The sequence below is a fragment of the Mixophyes fleayi genome, unplaced genomic scaffold (assembly GCF_038048845.1).
Source record: "Mixophyes fleayi isolate aMixFle1 unplaced genomic scaffold, aMixFle1.hap1 Scaffold_3771, whole genome shotgun sequence".
NCBI classification, from domain to species: domain Eukaryota; kingdom Metazoa; phylum Chordata; class Amphibia; order Anura; family Limnodynastidae; genus Mixophyes; species Mixophyes fleayi.
Window position 1 is genome coordinate 15201 of NW_027447757.1, and position 9690 is coordinate 24890.

The window sequence follows — 9690 nt, forward strand, 5'->3', positions numbered from 1 at the left end:
TTGAAGGAAGCCGGAACAAGAGAAAAAAAAAAAAATGGCCTACAGCACCTAGTATTCCCAGGTGGTCTCCCATCCAAGTACTAACCAGGCCTGGTCCTGCTTAGCTTCCAAGATCAGATGAGATTGGGCTTGTTCAGGGTGGTGTGGCTGTAGGTATTGGTTTTCTAATGACCTACATGTCTTATACATCTTAAAACCAGCTTCGAAGGAAGCCGGAACAAGAGAAAATAAAAAAAAACTGCCTACAGCACCTGGTATTCCCAGGTGGTCTACCATCCAAGTACTAACCAGGCCTGGCCCTGCTTAGCTTCCAAGATCAGATGAGATTGGGCTTGTTCAGGGTGGTGTGGCTGTAGGTGTTGGTTTCCTCATGACCTACATCTCTTATGTATCTCAAAACCAGCATTGAAGGAAGTCGGAACAAGAGAAAATAAAAAAGAATTGCCTACAGCACCTGGTATTCCCAGGTGGTCTCCCATCCAAGTACTAACCAGGCCAGGCACTGCTTAGCTTCCAAGATCAGATGAGATTGGGCTTGTTCAGGGTGGTGTGGCTGTAGGTATTGGTTTCATAATGACCTACATCTCTTATACATCTCAAAACCAGCATTGAAGGAAGTCGGAACAAGAGAAAATAAAAAAAAATGGCCTACAGCACCTGGTATTCCCAGGTGGTCTCCCATCCAAGTACTAACCAGGCCCGGTCCTGCTTAGCTTCCAAGATCAAATGAGATTGGGCTTGTTCAGGGTGGTGTGGCTGTAGGTATTGGTTTTCTAATGACCTACATGTCTTATACATCTCAAAACCAGCTTCGCAGGAAGCCGGAACAAGAGAAAATAAAAAAAACTGCCTACAGCACCTGGTATTCCCAGGTGGTCTCCCATCCAAGTATTAACCAGGCCCAGCCCTTCTTAGCTTCCAAGATCAGATGAGATTGGGCTTGTTCAGGGTGGTGTGGCTGTAGGTATTGGTTTTCTAAAGACCTACATGTCTTATACATCTCAAAACCAGCTTCGAAGGAAGCCGGAACAAGAGAAAATAAAAAAAAACTGCCGACAGCACCTGGTATTCCCAGGTGGTCTCCCTTCCAAGTACTAACCAGGCCCGGCCCTGCTTAGCTTCCAAGATCAGATGAGATTGGGCTTGTTCAGGGTGGTGTGGCTGTAGGTATTGGTTTCCTAATGACCTACATCTCTTATACATCTCAAAACCAGCATTGAAGGAAGTCGGAACAAGAGAAAATAAAAAAAAATGGCCTACAGCACCTGGTATTCCCAGGTGGTCTCCCATCCAAGTACTAACCAGGCCCGGTCCTGCTTAGCTTCCAAGATCAAATGAGATTGGGCTTGTTCAGGGTGGTGTGGCTATTGGTTTTCTAATGACCTACATGTCTTATACATCTCAAAACCAGCTTCGCAGGAAGCCGGAACAAGAGAAAATAAAAAAAACTGCCTACAGCACCTGGTATTCCCAGGTGGTCTCCCATCCAAGTATTAACCAGGCCCAGCCCTTCTTAGCTTCCAAGATCAGATGAGATTGGGCTTGTTCAGGGTGGTGTGGCTGTAGGTATGGTTTTCTACTGACCTACATCTCTTATACATCTGAAAACCAGCATTGAAGGAAGCCGGAACAAGAAAAAATAAAATAAAAGGCCTACAGCACCTGGTATTCCCAGGTGGTCTCCCATCCAAGTACTAACCAGGCCCGGCACTGCTTAGCTTCCAAGATCAGATGAGATTGGGCTTGTTCAGGGTGGTGTGGCTGTAGGTATTGGTTTCCTAATGACCTACATCTCTTATACATCTCAAAACCAGCATTGAAGGAAGCCGGAACAAGAGAAAATAAAAAAAAATGGCCTACAGCACCTGGTATTCCCAGGTGGTCTCCCATTCAAGTACTAACCAGGCCCGATCCTGCTTAGCTTCCAAGATCAAATGAGATTGGGCTTGTTCAGGGTGGTGTGGCTGTAGGTATTGGTTTTCTAAAGACCTACATGTCTTATACATCTCAAAACCAGCTTCGAAGGAAGCCGGAACAAGAGAAAATAAAAAAAAACTGCCTACAGCACCTGGTATTCCCAGGTGGTCTCCCATCCAAGTACTAACCAGGCCAGGCCCTGCTTAGCTTCCAAGATCAGACGAGATTGGGCTTGTTCAGGCTGGTGTGGCTGTAGGTATTGGTTTCCTAATGACCTACATATCTTATACATCTCAAAACCAGCATTGAAGGAAGTCGGAACAAGAGAAAATAAAAAAAAATTGCCTACAGCACCTGGTATTCCCAGGTGGTCTCCCATCCAAGTACTAACCAGGCCCAGCCCTTCTTAGCTTCCAAGATCAGATGAGATTGGGCTTGTTCAGGGTGGTGTGGCTGTAGGTATTGGTTTCCTAAAGACCTACATCTCTTATACATCTCAAAACCAGCTTCGAAGGGAGCCGGACAAGAGAAAATAAAAAAAAAATTGCCTAAAGCACCTGGTATTCCCAGGTGGTCTCCCATCCAACTACTAACCAGGCCTGGCCCTGCTTAGCTTTGAAGATCAGACGAGATTGGGCTTGTTCAGGGTGGTGTGGCTGTAGATATTGATTTCCTAATGACCTACATCTCTTATACATCTCAAAACCAGCATTGAAGAAAGTCGGAACAAGAGAAAATAAAAAAAAACTGCCTACATCACCTGGTATTCCCAGGTGGTCTCCCATCCAAGTACTAACCAGGCTGGGCCCTGCTTAGCTTCCAAGATCAGACGAGATTAGGCTTGTTCAGGGTGGTGTGGCTGTAGGTATTGGTTTCCTAATGACCTACATTTCTTATACATCTCAAATCCAGCTTCGAAGGAAGCCGGAACAAGAGAAAATAAAAAAAAATGGCCTACAGCACCTGGTATTCCCAGATGGTCTCCCATCCAAGTGCTAACCAGGCCTGGCCCTGCTTAGCTTTCAAGATCAGATGAGATTGGGCTTGTTCAGGGTGGTGTGGCTGTATGTATTGTTTTCCTATTGACCTACATCTCTTATACATCTCAAAACCAGCATTGAAGGAAGCCGGAACAAGAGAAAATAAAAAAAAAGGCCTATAGCACCTGGTATTCATAGGTGGTCTCCCATCCAAGTACTAACCAGGCCCGACCCTACGTAGCATTTAAGATCAGATGAGATTGGGCTTGTTCAGGGTGGTGTGGTTATAGTATTGGTTTCCTAATGACCTACATCTCTTATACATCTCAAAACCAGCATTGAAGGAAGTCGGAACAAGAGAAAATAAAAAAGAATTGCCTACAGCACCTGGTATTCCCAGGTGGTCACCCATCCAAGTACTAACCAGGCTCAGCCCTTCTTAGCTTCCAAGATCAGATGAGATTGGGCTTGTTCAGGGTGGTGTGGCTGTAGGTATGGTTTCCTACTGACCTACATCTCTTATACATCTCAAAACAAGCATTGAAGGAAGCCGGAACAAGAGAAAATAAAAAAAATAAGGCCTACAGCACCTGGTATTCCCAGGTGGTCTCCCATCCAAGTATTAACCAGGCCCAGCCCTTCTTAGCTTCCAAGATCAGATGAGATTGGGCTTGTTCAGGGTGGTGTGGCTGTAGGTATGGTTTCCTACTGACCTACATCTCTTATACATCTCAAAACAAGCATTGAAGGAAGGCGGAACAAGAAAAAATAAAATAAAAGGCCTACAGCACCTGGTATTCCCAGGTGGTCTCCCATCCAAGTACTAACCAGGCCCGGCCCTGCTTAGCTTTCAAGATCAGATGAGATTGGGCTTGTTCAGGGTGGTGTGGCTGTAGGGATTGGCTTCCTAATGACCTACATCTCTTATACATCTCAAAACCAGCATTGAAGGAAGCCGGAACAAGAGAAAATAAAAAAAAATGGCCTACAGCACCTGGTATTCCCAGGTGGTCTCCCATCCAAGTACTAACCAGGCCCGGTCCTGCTTAGCTTCCAAGATCAAATGAGATTGGGCTTGTTCAGGGTGGTGTGGCTGTAGGTATTGGTTTTCTAAAGACCTACATGTCTTATACATCTCAAAACCAGCATTGAAGGAAGTCGGAACAAGAGAAAATAAAAAAAAATTGCCTACAGCACCTGGTATTCCCAGCTGGTCTCCCATCCAAGTACTAACCAAGCCCAGCGCTGCTTAGCTTCCAAGATCAGACGAGATTGGGCTTGTTCAGGGTGGTGTGGCTGTAGGTATTGTTTTTCTAATGACCTACATCTCTTATACATCTCAAAACCAGCATTGAAGGAAGTCGGAACAAGAGAAAATAAAAAATAAAGGCCTACAGCATCTGGTATTCCCAGGTGGTCTCCCATCAAAGTACTAACCAGGCCCAGCCCTTCTTAGCTTCCAAGATCAGATGAGTTTGGGCTTGTTCAGGGTGGTGTGGCTGTAGGTATTGGTTTCTTACTGACCTACATCTCTTATACATCTTAAAACCAGCATTGTAGGAAGCCGGAACAAGAGAAAATAAAAAAAAAGGCCTACAGCACCTGGTATTCCCAGGTGGTCTCCCATCCAAGTACTAACCAGGCCCGGCCCTGCTTAGCTTCCAAGATCAGATGAGATTGGGCTTGTTCAGGGGGGTGTGGCTATAGCATTGGTTTCCTAAAGACCTACATCTCTTATACATCTCAAATCCAGCTTCGAAGGAAGCCGGAACAAGAGAAAATAAAAAATTAAGGCCTACAGCACCTGGTATTCCCAGGTGGTCTCCCATCCAAGTACTAACCACGCCCGGCCCTGCTTAGCTTCCAAGATCAGACGAGATTGGGCTTGTTCAGGGTGGTGTGGCTGTATGTATTGGTTTCCTAATGACCTACATCTCTTATACATCTCAAAACCAGCATTGAAGGAAGCCGGAACAAGAGAAAATAAAAAAAAATGGCCTACAGCACCTGGTATTCCCAGGTGGTCTCCCATCCAAGTACTAACGAGGCCCGGTCCTGCTTAGCTTCCAAGATCAAATGAGATTGGGCTTGTTCAGGGTGGTGTGGCTGTAGGTATTGGTTTTCTAATGACCTACATGTCTTATACATCTCAAAACCAGCTTCGAAGGAAGCCGGAACAAGAGAAAATAAAAAAAACTGCCTACAGCACCTGGTATTCCCAGGTGGTCTACCATCCAAGTACTAACCAGGCCCGGCCCTGCTTAGCTTCCAAGATCAGATGAGATCGGGCTTGTTCAGGGTGGTGTGGCTGTAGGTGTTGGTTTCCTCATGACCTACATCTCTTATACATCTCAAAACCAGCATTGAAGTAAGTCGGAACAAGAGAAAATAAAAAAGAATTGCCTACAGCACCTGGTATTCCCAGGTGGTCTCCCATCCAAGTACTAACCAGGCCCGGCCCTGCTTAGCTTCCAAGATCAGATGAGATTGGGCTTGTTCAGGGTGGTGTGGCTGTAGGTATTGATTTCCTAATGACCTACATCTCTTATACATCTCAAAACCAGCATTGAAGGAAGCCGGAACAAGAGAAAATAAAAAAAAATGGCCTACAGCACCTGGTATTCCCAGGTGGTCTCCCATCCAAGTACTAACCAGGCGGGGCCCTGCTTAGCTTCCAAGATCATATGAGATTGGGCTTGTTCAGGGTGGTGTGGCTGTAGGTATTGGTATTCTAATGACCTACATGTCTTATACATCTCAAAACCAGCTTTGAAGGAAGCCGGAACAAGAGAAAATAAAAAAAACTGCCTACAGCACCTGGTATTCCCAGGTGGTCTCCCATCCAAGTATTAACCAGGCCCAGCCCTTACTTAGCTTCCAAGATCAGATGAGATAGGGCTTGTTCAGGGTGGTGTGGCTGTAGGTATGGTTTCCTACTGACCTACATCTCTTATACATCTGAAAACCAGCATTGAAGGAAGCCGGAACAAGAAAAAATAAAATAAAAGGCCTACAGCACCTGGTATTCCCAGTTGGTCTCCCATCCAAGTACTAACCAGGCCCGGCCCTGCTTAGCTTCCAAGATCAGATGAGATTGGGCTTGTTCAGGGTGGTGTGGCTGTAGGTATTGGTTTCCTAATGACCTACATCTCTTATACATCTCAAAACCAGCATTGAAGGAAGCCGGAACAAGAGAAAATAAAAAAAAATGGCCTACAGCACCTGGTATTCCCAGGTGGTCTCCCATCCAAGTACTAACCAGGCCCGGTCCTGCTTAGCTTCCAAGATCAAATGAGATTGGGCTTGTTCAGGGTGGTGTGGCTGTGGGTATTGGTTTTCTAAAGACCTACATGTCTTATACATCTCAAAACCAGCTTCGAAGGAAGCCGGAACAAGAGAAAATAAAAAAAAACTGCCTACAGCACCTGGTATTCCCAGGTGGTCTCCCATCCAAGTACTAACCAGGCCGGGCCCTGCTTAGCTTCCAAGATCAGATGAGATTGGGCTTGTTCAGGGTGGTGTGGCTGTAGGTATTGGTATTCTAATGACCTACATGTCTTATACATCTCAAAACCAGCTTCGAAGGAAGCCGGAACAAGAGAAAATAAAAAAAACTGCATACAGCACCTGGTATTCCCAGGTGGTCTCCCATCCAAGAATTAACCAGGCCCAGCCCTTCTTAGCTTCCAAGATCAGATGAGATTGGGCTTGTTCAGGGTGGTGTGGCTGTAGGTATGGTTTCCTACTGACCTACATCTCTTATACATCTGAAAACCAGCATTGAAGGAAGCCGGAACAAGAAAAAATAAAATAAAAGGCCTACAGCACCTGGTATTCCCAGGTGGTCTCCCATCCAAGTACTAACCAGGCCCGGCCCTGCTTAGCTTCCAAGATCAGATGAGATTGGGCTTGTTCAGGGTGGTGTGGTTGCAGGTATTGGTTTCCTAATGACCTACATCTCTTATACATCTCAAAACCAGCATTGAAGGAAGCCGGAACAAGAGAAAATAAAAAAAAACTGCCTACAGCACCTGGTATTCCCAGATGGCCTCCCATCCAAGTACTAACCAGGCCTAGCCCTGCTTAGCTTCCAAGATCAGACGAGATTGGGCTTGTTCAGGGTGGTGTGGCTGTATGTATTGTTTGCCTAATGACCTACATCTCTTATACATCTCAAAACCAGCATTGAAGGAAGCCGGAACAAGAGAAAATAAAAAAAAAAGGCCTACAGCACCTGGTATTCATAGGTGGTCTCCCATCCAAGTACTAACCAGGCCCGACTCTACTTAGCATCCAAGATCAGATGAGATTGGGCTTGTTCAGGGTGGTGTGGTTATAGTATTGGCTTCCTAATGACCTACATCTCTTATACATCTCAAAACCAGCTTTGCAGGAAGCCGGAACAAGAGAAAATAAAAAAAACAATCATACAGCATCTGGTATTCCCAGTTGGTCTCCTATCCAAGTACTAACCAGGCCCGGCCCTGCTTAGCTTTCAAGATCAGACGAGATTAGGCTTATTCAGGGTGGTGTGTCTGTAGGTATTGGCTTCCTAATGACCTACATCTCTTATACATCTCAAAACCAGCTTTGCAGGAAGCCGGAACAAGAGAAAATAAAAAAAACAATCATACAGCATCTGGTATTCCCAGTTGGTCTCCCATCCAAGTACTAACCAGGCCCGGTCCTGCTTAGCTTCCAAGATCAGATGAGATTGGGCTTGTTCAGGGTGGTGTGGCTGTAGGTATTGGTTTTCTAATGACCTACATGTCTTATACATCTCAAAACCAGCTTCGAAGGAAGCCGGAACAAGAGAACATAAAAAAAACTGCCTACAGCACCTGGTATTCCCAGGTGGTCTACCATCCAAGTACTAACCAGGCCCGGCCCTGCTTAGCTTCCAAGATCAGATGAGATTGGGCTTGTTCAGGGTGGTGTGGCTGTAGGTGTTGGTTTTCTCATGACCTACATCTCTTATACATCTCAAAACCAGCATTGAAGTAAGTCAGAACAAGAGAAAATAAAAAAGAATTGCCTACAGCACCTGGTATTCCCAGGTGGTCTCCCATCCAAGTACTAACCAGGCCCGGCACTGCTTAGCTTCCAAGATCAGATGAGATTGGGCTTGTTCAGGGTGGTGTGGCTGTAGGTATTGATTTCCTCATGACCTACATCTCTTATACATCTCAAAACCAGCATTGAAGGAAGCCGGAACAAGAGAAAATAAAAAAAAATGGCCTACAGCACCTGGTATTCCCAGGTGGTCTCCCATCCAAGTACTAACCAGGCCTGGTCCTGCTTAGCTTCCAAGATCAAATGAGATTGGGCTTGTTCAGGGTGGTGTGGCTGTAGGTATTGTTTTTGTAATGACCTACATCTCTTATACATCTCAAAACCAGCTTCGAAGGAAACCGGAACAAGGGAAAATAAAAAAAAATGGCCTACAGCACCTGGTATTTCCAGGTGGTCTCCCATCCAAGTACTAACCAGGCCGGGCCCTGCTTAGCTTCCAAGATCAGATGAGATTGGGCTTGTTCAGGGTGGTGTGGCTGTAGGTATTGGTATTCTAATGACCTACATGTCTTATACATCTCAAAACCAGCTTCGAAGGAAGCCGGAACAAGAGAAAATAAAAAAAACTGCCTACAGCACCTGGTATTCCCAGGTGGTCTCCCATCCAAGTACTAACCAGGCCCAGCCCTTCTTAGCTTCCAAGATCAGATGAAATTGGGCTTGTTCAGGGTGGTGTGGCTGTAGGTATTGGTTTCCTCATGACCTACATCTCTTATACATCTCAAAACCAGCTTCGAAGGGTGCCGAAACAAGTGAAAATAAAAAAAAAATTGCCTAAAGCACCAGGTATTCCCAGGTGGTCTCCCATCCAACTACTAACCAGGCCTGGCCCTGCTTAGCTTTGAAGATCAGACGAGATTGGGCTTGTTCAGGGTGGTGTGGCTGTAGATATTGATTTCCTAATGACCTACATCTCTTATACATCTCAAAACCAGCATTGAAGGAAGTCGGAACAAGAGAAAATAAAAAAAAATTGCCTACAGCACCTGGTATTCCCAGCTGGTCTCCCATCCAAGTACTAACCAAGCCCAGCGCTGCTTAGCTTCCAAGATCAGACGAGATTGGGCTTGTTCAGGGTGGTGTGGCTGTAGGTATTGTTTTTCTAATGACCTACATCTCTTATACATCTCAAAACCAGCATTGAAGGAAGTCGGAACAAGAGAAAATAAAAAATAAAGGCCTACAGCATCTGGTATTCCCAGGTGGTCTCCCATCAAAGTACTAACCAGGCCCAGCCCTTCTTAGCTTCCAAGATCAGATGAGTTTGGGCTTGTTCAGGGTGGTGTGGCTGTAGGTATTGGTTTCTTACTGACCTACATCTCTTATACATCTTAAAACCAGCATTGTAGGAAGCCGGAACAAGAGAAAATAAAAAAAAAGGCCTACAGCACCTGGTATTCCCAGGTGGTCTCCCATCCAAGTACTAACCAGGCCCGGCCCTGCTTAGCTTCCAAGATCAGATGAGATTGGGCTTGTTCAGGGGGGTGTGGCTATAGCATTGGTTTCCTAAAGACCTACATCTCTTATACATCTCAAATCCAGCTTCGAAGGAAGCCGGAACAAGAGAAAATAAAAAATTAAGGCCTACAGCACCTGGTATTCCCAGGTGGTCTCCCATCCAAGTACTAACCACGCCCGGCCCTGCTTAGCTTCCAAGATCAGACGAGATTGGGCTTGTTCAGGGTGGTGTGGCTGTATGTATTGGTTTCCTAATGACCTA

At 45.6% G+C, this 9690-nt stretch overlaps 18 non-coding genes and 30 pseudogenes across 18 annotated transcripts; all 48 read right to left on the reverse strand.

Annotated features, from left to right (window-relative positions):
• Positions 1–36: 36 nt before the first annotated feature.
• LOC142133294 (5S ribosomal RNA) lies at positions 37–155 on the reverse strand (annotated as a pseudogene).
• Positions 156–239: 84 nt separating this feature from the next.
• Positions 240–358, reverse strand: LOC142133396 (5S ribosomal RNA; annotated as a pseudogene).
• Positions 359–442: 84 nt separating this feature from the next.
• LOC142133284 (5S ribosomal RNA) lies at positions 443–561 on the reverse strand (annotated as a pseudogene).
• Positions 562–645: 84 nt separating this feature from the next.
• LOC142133349 (5S ribosomal RNA) lies at positions 646–764 on the reverse strand. The gene has a single exon (XR_012686743.1). It is a non-coding gene; the product is annotated as a 5S ribosomal RNA (ribosomal RNA).
• An 83-nt stretch (positions 765–847) lies between these two features.
• On the reverse strand, positions 848–966 carry LOC142133387 (5S ribosomal RNA; annotated as a pseudogene).
• Positions 967–1050: 84 nt separating this feature from the next.
• On the reverse strand, positions 1051–1169 carry LOC142133378 (5S ribosomal RNA). Its single transcript, XR_012686763.1, has one exon. It is a non-coding gene; the product is annotated as a 5S ribosomal RNA (ribosomal RNA).
• Positions 1170–1253: 84 nt separating this feature from the next.
• Positions 1254–1372, reverse strand: LOC142133400 (5S ribosomal RNA; annotated as a pseudogene).
• Positions 1373–1449: 77 nt separating this feature from the next.
• Positions 1450–1568, reverse strand: LOC142133388 (5S ribosomal RNA; annotated as a pseudogene).
• An 82-nt stretch (positions 1569–1650) lies between these two features.
• LOC142133276 (5S ribosomal RNA) lies at positions 1651–1769 on the reverse strand. The gene has a single exon (XR_012686737.1). It is a non-coding gene; the product is annotated as a 5S ribosomal RNA (ribosomal RNA).
• An 84-nt stretch (positions 1770–1853) lies between these two features.
• LOC142133366 (5S ribosomal RNA) lies at positions 1854–1972 on the reverse strand. Its single transcript, XR_012686752.1, has one exon. It is a non-coding gene; the product is annotated as a 5S ribosomal RNA (ribosomal RNA).
• Positions 1973–2056: 84 nt separating this feature from the next.
• On the reverse strand, positions 2057–2175 carry LOC142133305 (5S ribosomal RNA; annotated as a pseudogene).
• Positions 2176–2259: 84 nt separating this feature from the next.
• LOC142133288 (5S ribosomal RNA) lies at positions 2260–2378 on the reverse strand. Its single transcript, XR_012686738.1, has one exon. It is a non-coding gene; the product is annotated as a 5S ribosomal RNA (ribosomal RNA).
• An 84-nt stretch (positions 2379–2462) lies between these two features.
• Positions 2463–2581, reverse strand: LOC142133344 (5S ribosomal RNA; annotated as a pseudogene).
• Positions 2582–2665: 84 nt separating this feature from the next.
• Positions 2666–2784, reverse strand: LOC142133338 (5S ribosomal RNA; annotated as a pseudogene).
• An 84-nt stretch (positions 2785–2868) lies between these two features.
• On the reverse strand, positions 2869–2987 carry LOC142133336 (5S ribosomal RNA; annotated as a pseudogene).
• An 83-nt stretch (positions 2988–3070) lies between these two features.
• On the reverse strand, positions 3071–3189 carry LOC142133355 (5S ribosomal RNA; annotated as a pseudogene).
• Positions 3190–3272: 83 nt separating this feature from the next.
• LOC142133389 (5S ribosomal RNA) lies at positions 3273–3391 on the reverse strand (annotated as a pseudogene).
• An 84-nt stretch (positions 3392–3475) lies between these two features.
• Positions 3476–3594, reverse strand: LOC142133376 (5S ribosomal RNA). The gene has a single exon (XR_012686761.1). It is a non-coding gene; the product is annotated as a 5S ribosomal RNA (ribosomal RNA).
• Positions 3595–3676: 82 nt separating this feature from the next.
• On the reverse strand, positions 3677–3795 carry LOC142133385 (5S ribosomal RNA). The gene has a single exon (XR_012686769.1). It is a non-coding gene; the product is annotated as a 5S ribosomal RNA (ribosomal RNA).
• Positions 3796–3879: 84 nt separating this feature from the next.
• Positions 3880–3998, reverse strand: LOC142133357 (5S ribosomal RNA). The gene has a single exon (XR_012686744.1). It is a non-coding gene; the product is annotated as a 5S ribosomal RNA (ribosomal RNA).
• Positions 3999–4082: 84 nt separating this feature from the next.
• Positions 4083–4201, reverse strand: LOC142133289 (5S ribosomal RNA; annotated as a pseudogene).
• Positions 4202–4285: 84 nt separating this feature from the next.
• LOC142133297 (5S ribosomal RNA) lies at positions 4286–4404 on the reverse strand (annotated as a pseudogene).
• Positions 4405–4487: 83 nt separating this feature from the next.
• Positions 4488–4606, reverse strand: LOC142133368 (5S ribosomal RNA). The gene has a single exon (XR_012686754.1). It is a non-coding gene; the product is annotated as a 5S ribosomal RNA (ribosomal RNA).
• Positions 4607–4689: 83 nt separating this feature from the next.
• On the reverse strand, positions 4690–4808 carry LOC142133274 (5S ribosomal RNA; annotated as a pseudogene).
• Positions 4809–4892: 84 nt separating this feature from the next.
• On the reverse strand, positions 4893–5011 carry LOC142133295 (5S ribosomal RNA; annotated as a pseudogene).
• Positions 5012–5094: 83 nt separating this feature from the next.
• LOC142133360 (5S ribosomal RNA) lies at positions 5095–5213 on the reverse strand. The gene has a single exon (XR_012686746.1). It is a non-coding gene; the product is annotated as a 5S ribosomal RNA (ribosomal RNA).
• Positions 5214–5297: 84 nt separating this feature from the next.
• On the reverse strand, positions 5298–5416 carry LOC142133361 (5S ribosomal RNA). The gene has a single exon (XR_012686747.1). It is a non-coding gene; the product is annotated as a 5S ribosomal RNA (ribosomal RNA).
• Positions 5417–5500: 84 nt separating this feature from the next.
• LOC142133311 (5S ribosomal RNA) lies at positions 5501–5619 on the reverse strand (annotated as a pseudogene).
• Positions 5620–5702: 83 nt separating this feature from the next.
• LOC142133326 (5S ribosomal RNA) lies at positions 5703–5822 on the reverse strand (annotated as a pseudogene).
• An 82-nt stretch (positions 5823–5904) lies between these two features.
• Positions 5905–6023, reverse strand: LOC142133373 (5S ribosomal RNA). The gene has a single exon (XR_012686758.1). It is a non-coding gene; the product is annotated as a 5S ribosomal RNA (ribosomal RNA).
• An 84-nt stretch (positions 6024–6107) lies between these two features.
• LOC142133398 (5S ribosomal RNA) lies at positions 6108–6226 on the reverse strand (annotated as a pseudogene).
• An 84-nt stretch (positions 6227–6310) lies between these two features.
• On the reverse strand, positions 6311–6429 carry LOC142133381 (5S ribosomal RNA). The gene has a single exon (XR_012686765.1). It is a non-coding gene; the product is annotated as a 5S ribosomal RNA (ribosomal RNA).
• An 83-nt stretch (positions 6430–6512) lies between these two features.
• Positions 6513–6631, reverse strand: LOC142133317 (5S ribosomal RNA; annotated as a pseudogene).
• An 82-nt stretch (positions 6632–6713) lies between these two features.
• Positions 6714–6832, reverse strand: LOC142133359 (5S ribosomal RNA). The gene has a single exon (XR_012686745.1). It is a non-coding gene; the product is annotated as a 5S ribosomal RNA (ribosomal RNA).
• Positions 6833–6916: 84 nt separating this feature from the next.
• Positions 6917–7035, reverse strand: LOC142133307 (5S ribosomal RNA; annotated as a pseudogene).
• An 84-nt stretch (positions 7036–7119) lies between these two features.
• On the reverse strand, positions 7120–7238 carry LOC142133339 (5S ribosomal RNA; annotated as a pseudogene).
• An 83-nt stretch (positions 7239–7321) lies between these two features.
• Positions 7322–7440, reverse strand: LOC142133350 (5S ribosomal RNA; annotated as a pseudogene).
• Positions 7441–7524: 84 nt separating this feature from the next.
• LOC142133316 (5S ribosomal RNA) lies at positions 7525–7643 on the reverse strand (annotated as a pseudogene).
• An 83-nt stretch (positions 7644–7726) lies between these two features.
• Positions 7727–7845, reverse strand: LOC142133397 (5S ribosomal RNA). The gene has a single exon (XR_012686772.1). It is a non-coding gene; the product is annotated as a 5S ribosomal RNA (ribosomal RNA).
• Positions 7846–7929: 84 nt separating this feature from the next.
• LOC142133364 (5S ribosomal RNA) lies at positions 7930–8048 on the reverse strand. The gene has a single exon (XR_012686750.1). It is a non-coding gene; the product is annotated as a 5S ribosomal RNA (ribosomal RNA).
• Positions 8049–8132: 84 nt separating this feature from the next.
• Positions 8133–8251, reverse strand: LOC142133272 (5S ribosomal RNA; annotated as a pseudogene).
• Positions 8252–8335: 84 nt separating this feature from the next.
• Positions 8336–8454, reverse strand: LOC142133278 (5S ribosomal RNA; annotated as a pseudogene).
• An 83-nt stretch (positions 8455–8537) lies between these two features.
• On the reverse strand, positions 8538–8656 carry LOC142133377 (5S ribosomal RNA). The gene has a single exon (XR_012686762.1). It is a non-coding gene; the product is annotated as a 5S ribosomal RNA (ribosomal RNA).
• Positions 8657–8741: 85 nt separating this feature from the next.
• On the reverse strand, positions 8742–8860 carry LOC142133345 (5S ribosomal RNA; annotated as a pseudogene).
• An 84-nt stretch (positions 8861–8944) lies between these two features.
• LOC142133290 (5S ribosomal RNA) lies at positions 8945–9063 on the reverse strand (annotated as a pseudogene).
• An 84-nt stretch (positions 9064–9147) lies between these two features.
• LOC142133298 (5S ribosomal RNA) lies at positions 9148–9266 on the reverse strand (annotated as a pseudogene).
• An 83-nt stretch (positions 9267–9349) lies between these two features.
• Positions 9350–9468, reverse strand: LOC142133370 (5S ribosomal RNA). The gene has a single exon (XR_012686755.1). It is a non-coding gene; the product is annotated as a 5S ribosomal RNA (ribosomal RNA).
• Positions 9469–9551: 83 nt separating this feature from the next.
• On the reverse strand, positions 9552–9670 carry LOC142133275 (5S ribosomal RNA; annotated as a pseudogene).
• Positions 9671–9690: the final 20 nt, after the last annotated feature.